Source organism: Nerophis lumbriciformis, linkage group LG03, assembly GCF_033978685.3.
Source record: "Nerophis lumbriciformis linkage group LG03, RoL_Nlum_v2.1, whole genome shotgun sequence".
NCBI classification, from domain to species: Eukaryota; Metazoa; Chordata; class Actinopteri; order Syngnathiformes; family Syngnathidae; genus Nerophis; species Nerophis lumbriciformis.
This window is the reverse complement of record NC_084550.2, coordinates 40,494,212-40,506,520: the sequence shown is the minus strand read 5'-3', so window position 1 is coordinate 40,506,520 and position 12,309 is coordinate 40,494,212.

Genomic DNA, 12,309 nt, shown 5'->3' with positions numbered 1-12,309 from the left:
ACACGGATTACTACCGTATTTCACAGCAACTGATATTCCTGTGAACTGCACTGTGGAACGGGAGCACGTACGGTGAATATTCGCACCACAGAGAATGAGAAGTCATCCTTCACTGTGGTTCTAGCTTGCCATGCTAACTTCCACCCAGGGTGATATTCAAAAGGAAGACCTTGCCAAAAGAGACCTTTCCAGCCGGCGTCATCATAAAAGCTAACTCGAAGGGATGGATGGATGAAGAAAAGATGAGCGAGTGGTTAAGGGAAGTTTACGCGAAGAGGCCGGGTGGCTTTTTTCACACAGCTCCGAAGGCGAACACACCTTCACTAAGACGGGCAGATAGCGCCGGTCGACATACGCCAACATCTGCCAGTGGATCGTAAATGCCTGGGCAGATAGTTTCGGTCACAACTGTGGTCCGAGCTTTCCGGAAGGCAGGATTCACAGAACAACAGCGACACTGACTCCGATGACTTCGACGAGGCGGAGCCGGCCATTTTTGGATCCCACGCTTGCGCAACTTTTCAATTCGGACACCGAAGACGAAGAATTCGAAGGATTTACGAATGAAGAATAACTTCAGAAGGTGAGCGCTATGTTTATTTTGTGTGTTGTGACATTAACGTTCGAGCAACATTATGTTGCTATTTATTGCTCTACACCATTTTGAATTTTACTATGTTTGTGATTGCACATTTGCGTACATTTTGGGACAGAGTTGTTAGAACGCTGGTTTTCAATATATTATTAAAGTTTGACTGAACTATCTGACTGTTTTTTTGACATTCACTTTAGCGCAGCGTTTTTTTGACATTCACTTTAGCGCAGCGTAGGCGCGGCTTTTAGTCCGGGGCGGCTTATTGGTGGACAAAATTATGAAATATGTAATTCATAGAAGGTGCGGCTAATAATCCGGTGCGCCTTATAGTGCGGAAAATACGGTAATAATTATTTATGTATTTGATATTTGTTTACTTATTTATGGTATAATATTTCATTTATTATTAATTCATTCAATTTTCCGTTACAAACAAAGAACAATTAGGAAATGGGATAAAACTGCTATGATATGAAAAGGGGTATTATTCAATCACCTCTGCTTCTTCCTACTCCTTTTTGGACGTGCTGTAATGAAACAACTGGAAATATGTGATGCATTACATTGTAATTGTGTTGTGTCCATGTTCCAAATAAACTGAACTGAACTGAACAGAATTTTTCTTTAAGACGAAAATGTCACGGCCCGAGCGCACCCGAGTGCGCATTCATTTGTGCGCTGCATTCCGGCTGCAGCAAGCAGCTGCATTCAATCAACACACCTGTCGCTGATGAGAGGATCTGCCTTCTTAAGCCAGTGCAAACCTGCATCCTGGGCCAGAACGTAGTGACCTGTCCTGTACAGTAAGCCGAACTTAGCAAGCTCTATGCACTATTTCTCTCTATGTGTTTCTCCCCCGTCGTGTTCATTTGTCTCGTGTCCTCCTTGTCGCCTTCCAGCAGCATACCTCCATTCCCACGTCACGAGCAGTGTGTCTCGTCTCCCTGTATTCCCTCTGCTTCCCTGGCTGCCTCTTGGATCTCGACCTTCTGCCTGGACACGGACCTTTGACGCCTTTCGACCTCACGTCTGCTCACGGACCTCCGAGCCAGCCTTGACCCTCTTGGACTTCCGCTTCTCGCTCAACACTACCGGTAACACTCATCAGATAATTTCTACACATAGTCGCACACATACACACCCGTTTGGCTTAGTCACACTCCATTCCCTTGTGTATATATATATATATATATATATATATATATATATATATATATATATATATATATATATATATATATATAGTGTTTAATAATAAATACCAATATCTGTGCCGTCTTCTTCCCCTGAAAAACCGGACAGAAAACAATTAATTTTGTAATCACGTTTTCAATATCAGTGAAATAACTTGTCGATAACAATACAAATATTATATTTCTGAGCTGCTGGACAGTTGATTGATGACAGATTCATGGTCATTATCTTAAAGTTAGCTTCATTCATGTTTGATTCAAGAATTCCTTCATTCCGCACTCCATCCAGCTGTAAAATCACTCGCCATACAGCAATAGATGATATTAGCTACTTCTCTTTCTTTATAATGTCTATTTTCTGCTGGATTTACTCTCTATTTTATGCTGCAGCTGTTACATATACTGTAATATTGTACATGGTAATTGTTTTATATTGTATATATGATACAAACATATAATATAATATAATATATCAGTATATATCATATACTGTACATATATTATGTAAATATTACGTATATATGTTATATTTTATATTGCTATATTCAGTCTATTTTATTCCTGCATTGTCCTTTCCACCCTTACACTTTCCATCATTTGTAACTGAGCTACTGTGTGGAACATTTTCCCTTGAGGATCATTAAAGTTTGTTTAAGTCTAAGTCTTCATAACTCCTCTTCTGTTAGCTAACATGCGAACAACCTTGTTTACTTTTCAAAAACCACAATTTTAAAACTGAATTTGTAATCTCATTTTTGATTCTAATCATATTCGATAATTGTATTTAACCTACTTACAGTTAACTATGTGTTTAGTCACAAAAATTGTATAACGTGTATAACCTACTCAGTGGCCTAGTGGTTAGAGTGTCCGCCCTGAGATCGGTAGGTTGTGAGTTCAAACCCCGGCCGAGTCATACCAAAGACTATAAAAATGGGACCCATTACCTCCCTGCTTGGCACTCAGCATCAAGGGTTGGAATTGGGGGTTAAATCACCAAAATGATTCCCGGGCGCGGCCACCGCTGCTGCCCACTGCTCCCCTCACCTCCCAGGGGGTGATCAAGGGTGATGGGTCAAATGCAGAGAATAATCTCGCCACACCTAGTGTGTGTGTGACAATCATTGGTACTTTAACTTTAACTTTAACTTTTTAAACTTAACAGGCTTAGGTCAGGCTGATAACCAAAATAAATACTAATCAAATATACCGCGAAAGAAGGAGTGTCATAAAACAACTGATGAATACATGTACATACTTTTATTGATGTTAATTAGTGTGCTTAGGAAACTACTCAATGGCTGTGTCCTGGGCATGACGTTAAAGTGCATCCGGCAGTGGAGGCTCCTCTATGGGGTCTTGGGGCACTAGGAGGTTAACCCCTTTACTACTGTTACCCCAGGTGGCCCTTGGCAAAGGCCTAGTACCTGACTGCCCCCTAGCCAGGGATACGGTGAAGACCTCAACGGCGGAGCAGGCGGAATATGGTAGATTTAAGAACTACCACAACGGCTGCGATGGTGGAAGAAGGCTGCAGCAGAAAAGCTTCCCCAGTCATCTTGGACTCCATGCCACTGGACCCTGACCCGATTCTGTCAAGGATCGTGTGGTGACTGTCTGTGCACCAGTCTCTCCACGTAAAACAAAGTCACGCACAGGCATCCTCCATAAAGGGATACACCCCTACTACCAGGAGGATCGTCATACTCGTTCTAGTGACTGCCGTTGATGACTCAATGGCTTTTGCTCCAGACTTCTATTGAATGTTTGAGTTTGTCATGTCTCACACTGACTGACGCATTATTGCCACAAATGGTGGGAAAGTGTACTACAACTGAGTACCCACCGCGGCCCATAGGGACTACAGCTGAGAAACAGATCATTTATGTTGGCCCAACAAACTGCATTAATGAAATGATACGTCCTAATACTATGCTCACAAATGTCGCTGGTGACTAAGCAAACTGTGGGTTTCATTTCAATAAGTTCAGTTTATTTGGAACATGCATACAACACAATTGTAATGCAGTGACGTGCGGTGAGGTTCATGGCTGGTGAGGCACTGACTTCATCACAGTCAGATTTACAAACATATGAACCCTAAAGAGTATCTTATTCACCATTTGATTGGCAGCAGTTAACGGGTTATGTTTAAAAGCTCATACCAGCATTCTTCCCTGCTTGGCACTCAGCATCATGGGTTGGAATTGGGGGTTAAATCACCAAAAATGATTCCCGGGCGCTGCGCCGCTGCTGCCCACTGCTCCCCTCACCTCCCAGGGGGTGAATAAGGGGATGGGTCAAATGCAGACGACAAATTTCATTACACCTAGTGTGTGTGTGACAATCATTGGTACTTTAACTTAACTTTAACTTTACACATACAAACTGTAGCACACAAAAAAGCACATTTAATAAAAAAAAACGTTATTATGGTCTTACCTTTACTTAGAAATTAAGTCCATGCGCCGCAACTAAAGCCCTCACTTAAACTGTCCACGTGCAAGATTGAATCTATTTAAAAAAGTGTAACCGAGGGTTTATAAATGTCGCCTATACTGTATGAAACTACAAAATAACAAACACGGAGGCTCCAGTTTACACGAGGACCACTTTATTTACCTTCTTTCAAAAACCTCCGCAACGTGACATCACTTCCGCTCTTAGCGCCTTCAAAACAAGAGCTCAAGGCATATACTGTATAACAGCGCATAACAGGAACTTAACATCACAAAGAGGAAAGCCCATGAAAATAGGTTACAAAAGTTATTTAATAAGAAGCCAAAAAGTGCAAAAACAATAATGTTCGTGTTGGAAGAGTTGTGAAATAGGTACACCTGCAGTCTGCAGGTGTATCTAATGTTGTGTCCCTGCAGTCATTCACAACTCCTCCAACACCAATATTATTGTTTTTGCATTTTTTGGCTTCTTATGAAATAACTTTTTTAAATAGATTCAATCTTGCACGTGGAAAGTTTAAGTGTGGGCTTTAGTTGATATAACAATTCTACGGCGGGGGTGCAGGAGGCGAGCCTCAGCCAGTGCGTCTTTTGCAGCCGTTTTATGATCGCTCAGCACAAGAAATACTTTACACACATACAGTTGTTGACAAAATACACTGTACATTATATACCTCAGCTAACTAAACTATGGAAACGTATAATATAGTTCATATAGCAATACAGTCTCACTGCACAGCAGGCCAGCAGTTAGCCGAGTCATTGCGCAATCCATGTTGCGGCACTGAGTGACGTGCCTCAACTGGCTGCTGTTCACGCACCGTCTCTTCTCAGTATTTGAACGGCAAATGTGAAAATTCAGCGATTTTGAATAAAAATAATCTAAAACTGGTGAAGTTAAATGGAAAATAACTTTATAGTATAATCACTTTTTACATTTTTTTTCTTTCCATGATGGCAGGTGAGGCGCCGCCTCACCTGCCTCTAGTGACTGCACGTCACTGTTGTAATGCATCACATATTTCCAGTTGTTTCATCACCGCATGTCTGAAAAGGAGTAGGAAGAACCAGAGCTTATTTAATCCTCCCCCTTTTCGTAACATAACAGTTTTTTTTCCCATTTGTTTGATCTCTATTGTGACAGAACAGTGAATAAATAACTGAGTAAATAAATTAACATACCATAAGTAAGTAAACAAATATTAAATACATAAATAAATATTAGACATGTAAAGATATACACAATAATTAAGTTTGCATAATCAAATAGTTTAGTAATTTATGGTTCACCAAGGAGATGGAAAATATTATAACATTTTTAATAATCTTCATGATGTTTATTATAATTTTTCTTCTTTGTAGTTTGAACAGTCTCTTAAACTGAATCATATTAGTACTTTGTTTGATTTCCTTGCTTAATCCATTCCATAAATTAATTCCACATACTGATACGCTAAATGTTTTAAGTGTTGTACGTGCACACAGTTGTTTTATCTTAGATGTTTGTGTGTATTTTGTATTGTATGTTCTCTATATCCAACATTACGTATTATTATAATTGCTCTTTTTTGTAACACAGTTAGTGAATGAATCACACATTTGTAGTTGTTTCCCATATTTCTACACAATAACTCAGATACCGTATCTTTCGGACTATAAGTCGCAGTTTTTTTCATAGTTTGGCCGGGGGTGCGACTTATACTCAGGAGTGACTTATGTGTGAAATTATTAACACATTACCGTAAAATATCAAATAATATTATTTAGTTCATTCACGTAAGAGACTAGACCAGGGGTCGGCAACCCAAAATGTTGAAAGAGCCATATTGGACAAAAAATACAAAAACACATTTGTCTGGAGCCGCAAAAAAATAAAAGCCATATTACATACAGATAGTGTGTCATGAGATATACATTGAATTAAGAGGACTTAAAGGAAACTAAATGACCTCATATGTAGCTACAAATGAGGCATAATGATGCAATATGTACATATAGCTAGTCTAAATAGCATGTTAGCATCGATTAGCTCACAGTCATGCAGTGACCAAATATGTCTGATTAGCACTCTACACATGTCAATAACATCGACAAAACTCACCTTTGTGCATTCATGCACAAAGTTAAAAGTTTGGTGGACAAAATGAGACAGAAAAAGGATAAAACACGTCCTAGGAAGTCGGAGAAAGTTATATATGTAAACAAACTAAGGTGAGTTCAAGGACCGCCAAAATTAGTAGGACAAAACGGTGCTGCCAAATACTCGAATCAGTGAAGCATGTTTAATATAAACAGTGTGATTTATAACAATTAGGGAGGTTTGTGTCATGTTTGTCCTCCTACAGAAAACATACTAAAACAAAAAATATTTTTTTTCCCCCTCATCTTTTTCCATTTTTCATAAATTTTTTAAAAAGCTCCAGAGAGCCACTAGGGCGGCGCTAAAGAGCCGCATGCGGCTCTAGAGCCGTGGGTTGCCGACCCCCGGACTAGACGTATAAGATTTCATGAGATTTAGCGATTGGGAGTGACAGATTGTTTGGTAAACGTATAGCATGTTCTATATGTTATAGTTATTTGAATGACTCTTACCATAATATGTTACGTTAACATACCAGGCACGTTCTCAGTTGGTTATTTATGCCTCATATAACGTACACTTTTACATTTTTAATTTGTTTGGAAATTTGCCTGCTTGAAATGATAATCCGTTTGTCACGGCCCGAGCGCACCCCAGTGCGCATTCATCTGTGCGCTGCGTTGGGCGCCACTCCGGCTGCAGCAAGCGGCTGCATTCAATCGCCAATCAGCAATCTACACACCTGTCGCTGATGAGCTCTCCTGCCTTCTTAAGCCAGCGCAACCTGCTATCCTGTGCCAGAACGTAGCTACCTGTTCCTGTACAGTAAGCCGATATTCTCCAAGCTATATGCACACTTTCTCTCTCTGTGTTTCTCCCCCTCCGTGTTGATTGGTCTTATGTCCCCCTTGTCGTCTTCTAGCAGCATTCCTACGTTCCAGTGTTACGAGCTATATGTCTTGTCTCCCCGTGTTCCCCTTTGGTTCTCTGGCTGCCCCTTTTGGATCTCGACCTCCCGCCTGGACACGGACTTTGACGCCTCTCTCCTTCCCTCGACTTCACGCCTGCCCACTGACCTCCGAGCCAGCCTTTCTCCTCCTGGACTTCCGCCTCTCGCTCAACACTACTGGTAACACCCCTCAGTTAATTTCCACACGTAGTCGCACACCACACATATTCTGGATTAGTCACACTCCATTCTATTGTGTGTGTGTGTATATATATATATATATATATATATATATATATATATATATACTGTATATATACAAATAAATATAGGGCTAAAACGACGTCCCTGCTGTCTGTGCCGTCTTCTTCCCCTGTACACATGGGGTGACGCGGTTGGGAGAGTGGCCGTGCCAGCAACCTAAGGGTTCCTGGTTCAATCCCCACCTACTCCCAACCTCGTCATGTCCGTTGTGTCCTTGAGCAAGACACTTCACCCTTGCTCCTGATGGGTCGTGGTTAGGGCCTTGCATGGCAGCTCCTGCCATCAGTGTGTGAATGTGGAAATAGTGTCAAAGCGTCTTGAGTACTTTGAAGATAGAAAAGCGCTGTACAAGTTTTACTTAAGCTTAAAGGGGAACATTATCACCAGACCTATGTAAGCGTCAATATATACCTTGATGTTGCAGAAAAAAGACCATATCTTTTTTTAACCGATTTCCGAACTCTAAATGGGTGAATTTTGGCGAATTAAACGCCTTTCTAATATTCGCTCTCGGAGTGATGACGTCACAATGTGGCGTCACATCGGGAAGCAATCCGCCATTTTCTCAAACAACGAGTCAAATCAGTTCTGTTATTTTCCGTTTTTTCGACTTATTTCCGTACCTTGGAGACATCATGCCTTGTCGGTGTGTTGTCGGAGGGTGTAACAACACGAACAGGGACGGATTCAAGTTGCACCAGTGGCCCAAAGATGCGAAAGTGGCAAGAAATTGGACGTTTGTTCCGCAAACTTTACCGACGAAAGCTATGCTACGACAGAGATGGCAAGAATGTGTGGATATCCTGCGACACTCAAAGCAGATGCATTTCCAACGATAGAGTCAAAGAAATCTGCCGCCAGACCCCCATTGAATCTGCCGGAGTGTGTGAGCAATTCAGGGACAAAGGGCTTCGCTAGCACGGCAAGCAATGGCGGCAGTTTGTTCCCGCAGACGAGCGAGCTAAACCCCCTGAATGTCTTGGCTCACACCGTCCCGAAGATGATCAAGAGAAGAATATCGACCCTAGCTTCCCTGGCCTGCTGACATGAGGGTATGTCTACAGAATATATTAATTGATGAAAATTGGGCTGTCTGCACTCTCAAAGTGCATGTTGTTGCCAAATGTATTTCATATGCTGTAAACCTAGTTCATAGTTGTTAGTTTCCTTTAATGCCAAACAAACACATACCAATCGTTGGTTAGAAGGCAATCGCCAAATTCGTCCTCGCTTTCTCCCGTGTCGCTGGCTGTCGTGTCGTTTTCGTCGGTTTTGCTTGCATACGGTTCAAACCGATATGGCTCACTAGCTTCAGTTTCTTCTTCAATTTCATTTTCGCTACCTGCCTCCACACTACAACCATCCGTTTCAATACATTCGTAATCGGTTGAATCGGTTAAGCCGCTGAAATCCGAGTCTGAATCCGAGCTAATGTCGCTATAGCTTGCTGTTCTTTCCGTTGCTGTTTGTTTGTGTTGGCATCACTATGTGATGTCACAGGAAAATGAACGGATGGTTAAAATCAGGCACTTTGAAGCTTTTTTTAGGGATATTGCGTGATGGGTAAAATTTTGAAAAAAACTTCGAAAAATATAATAAGCCACTGGGAACTGATTTTTAATGGTTTTAACCCTTCTGAAATTGTGATAATGTTCCCCTTTAAGGTTTATGTGTTAAATAAATAATATTCTTTGCGATTTCATATAATTTGACAAGGTGGTTGTTTCTCGTATAACTGATAAAAGCTAAGAATACATCTGCGGTTAAGTAGCAGCTATTATCCGAGGAACTATAATTTATTTTTCAAGAATCAACTCATACTAAAACAAAACATCGCTTGATTTCCCAATCCCAAACGAAGCGCCTCCATATGCAACTAAAACACAATTACCTCCGCCGCTCTCCATTTCGACAAACTTCCTTGAAAAGGTCGCTGGTGTCTTACTTCCAAATGGAATTCCTTTAGTAGATTTTTCTCGCCCTCTATGACCTTTAGACAAGAAATTCCGCCATGCTCGACTCATTCATTGTGTGCGCTTTCAAGAGAGAGAGTGACTCTGCTCTATGGATCTATATTCAACACACAATAGACACCGCTAATCAATAGCTTTTGTCTAATCACCTGGTCGCAGCGATTGATCATGACAGCCGGGTCAGAACTGGGCGAGCAGTTACCGAGCATGTGTGTGTGTAATTATGTACATATTGAGGGCCCCCGCAGCAACTGCATGTCTTAATTGAGCCGCTCCAAGAGCAAATGGTGTGCTTGTGGGAGGAAGGGGGCTGGAGTGTGCGCGCCGGTTGGTGACAGCGAGGGTCAAATGGCCCCATGGGGGGTCCGCATGCACCCCTCAGCCTCCTACAGCAACAATTTAGGCCTCACTTAAGTTGCAGCGTGCCACTGGGCGGCCTGTCGCCACCTTCTGAGGCTTGTGGACGTGCTCCGGTGACATTTTAACAAAGTCTGCTGCTATCAATTAGAGTGAGGAGGCCACAGAGGCCGTGACAATAAGGGGACTGCGACCAGGCGGTGGAACGAGGGAGGGAGAAGGCAAGGCTGTGCATCCACACAAATACTGTTTATGTGCAGCAAATACAATAGTCTTAGCGTCACAATTATGCATTAAAATTACTTTATTAGGAACACCTGTCTAATAAGATCCAATACAAGTGATTTTGATTGAAAGAATGACTGACTATTGATATCAATTACAATTAATTTTGTTACGTGTACAGGTGGAAGGAGACGGCACAGACAGGAGGGACATCGTATAAGCCCTATTTATTTATATATACAAACCCCGTTTCCATATGAGTTGGGAAATTGTGTTAGATGTAAATATAAACGGAATACAATGATTTGCAAATTATTTTCAACCCATATTCAGTTGAATGTGCTACAAAGACAACATATTTGATGTTCAAACTGACAAACAATTTTTTTTTTTTTGCAAATAATCATTAACTTTAGAATTTGATGCCAGCAACACGTGACAAAGAAGTTGGGAAAGGTGGCAATAAATACTGATAAAGTTGAGGAATGCTCATCAAACACTTATTTGGAACATCCCACAGGTGAACAGGCAAATTGGGAACAGGTGGGTGCCATGATTGGGTATAAAAGTAGATTCCATGAAATGCTCAGTCATTCACAAACGAGGACGAGGCGAGGGTCACCACTTTGTCAACACATGCGTGAGCAAATTGTTGAACAGTTTAAGAAAAACCTTTCTCAACCAGCTATTGCAAGGAATTTAGGGATTTCACCACCTACGGTCCGTAATATCATCAAAGGGTTCAGAGAATCTAGAGAAATCACTACACGTAAGCAGCTAAGCCCGTGACCTTCGATCCCTCAGGCTGTACTGGATCAACAAGCGACATCAGTGTGTAAAGGATATCACCACATGGGCTCAGGAACACTTCAGAAACCCACTGTCAGTAACTACAGTTGGTCGCTACATATGTAAGTGCAAGTTAAAACTCTCCTATGCAAGGCGAAAACCGTTTATCAACAACACCCAGAAACGCCGTTGGCTTTGCTGGGCCTGAGCTCATTTAAGATGGACTGATACAAAGTGGAAAAGGGTTCTGTGGTCAGACGAGTCCACATTTCAAATTGTTTTTGGAAACTGTGGACGTCGTGTCCTCCGGACCAAAGAGGGAAAGAACCATCCGTATTGTTATAGGCGCAAAGTTGAAAAGCCAACATCTGTGATGGTATGGGGGTGTATTAGTGCCCAAGACATGGGTAACTTACACATCTGTGAAAGTGCCATTAATGCTGAAAGGTACCTACAGGTTTTGGAGCAACATATGTTGCCATCCAAGCAACTATACCATGGACGCCCCTACTTATTTCAGGAAGACAATGCCAAGCCACGTGTTACATCAATGTGGCTGTGGAGAGGCGGGGCCGGCGGTCCGACACCGGGGCCCGGTCCAAGATGGCGGCGAGGGGGCGTGGCCTGCGGACTCGCGTCCAAATGGACTACAGGTGCGTGGGTCGGGCAGCTGGGCACAATCAGTTAATCTGTCTGTGTATAAAAGGGTGACAGCCGAGAGAGACGGGACGAGAGGTGGAGAGCAAGAGGCAAGATGCGGAGCACAGTACACCGCGAGAGCGAGACGGAGAAAAAGCAGCTGCTGAAAAGCACGCCAACGGCGACGTGCTGCTGAGAAGCAGACGGCGGACGGGAGGAAACCATCCTCTGCTTCGTGTGCTCACGTAAGAAAAGGCAGCGGCTGAAAATCACACCAAAGACTCTGTTCCTAAAACATAAAGAAGTCTAAACCATCTCATGATAATGTCTTCCCTGGAATGGTCCTGAGAACTCACCCGGAAGCAAGGGTCTTCCACAGTGGCTTCATACTAAAAGAGTGCGGGTACTAGACTGGCCTGCCTGTAGTCCAGACCTGTCTCCCATTGAAAATGTGTGGCGCATTATGAAGCCTAAAATACCACAACGGAGACCCCGGACTGTTGAACAACTTAAGCTGTACATGAAGCAAGAATGGGAAAGAATTCCACCTGAGAAGCTTAAAAAATGTGTCTCCTCAGTTCCCAAACGTTTACTAAGTGTTGTTTAAAGAAAAGGCCATGTAACACAGTGGTGAACATGCCCTTTCCCAACTACTTTGGCACGTGTTGCAGCCATGAAATTCTAAGTTAATTATTATTTGCAAAAAAAAAATAAAGTTTATGAGTTTGAACATCAAATATCTTGTCTTTGTAGTGCATTCAATTGAATATGGGTTGAAAAGGATTT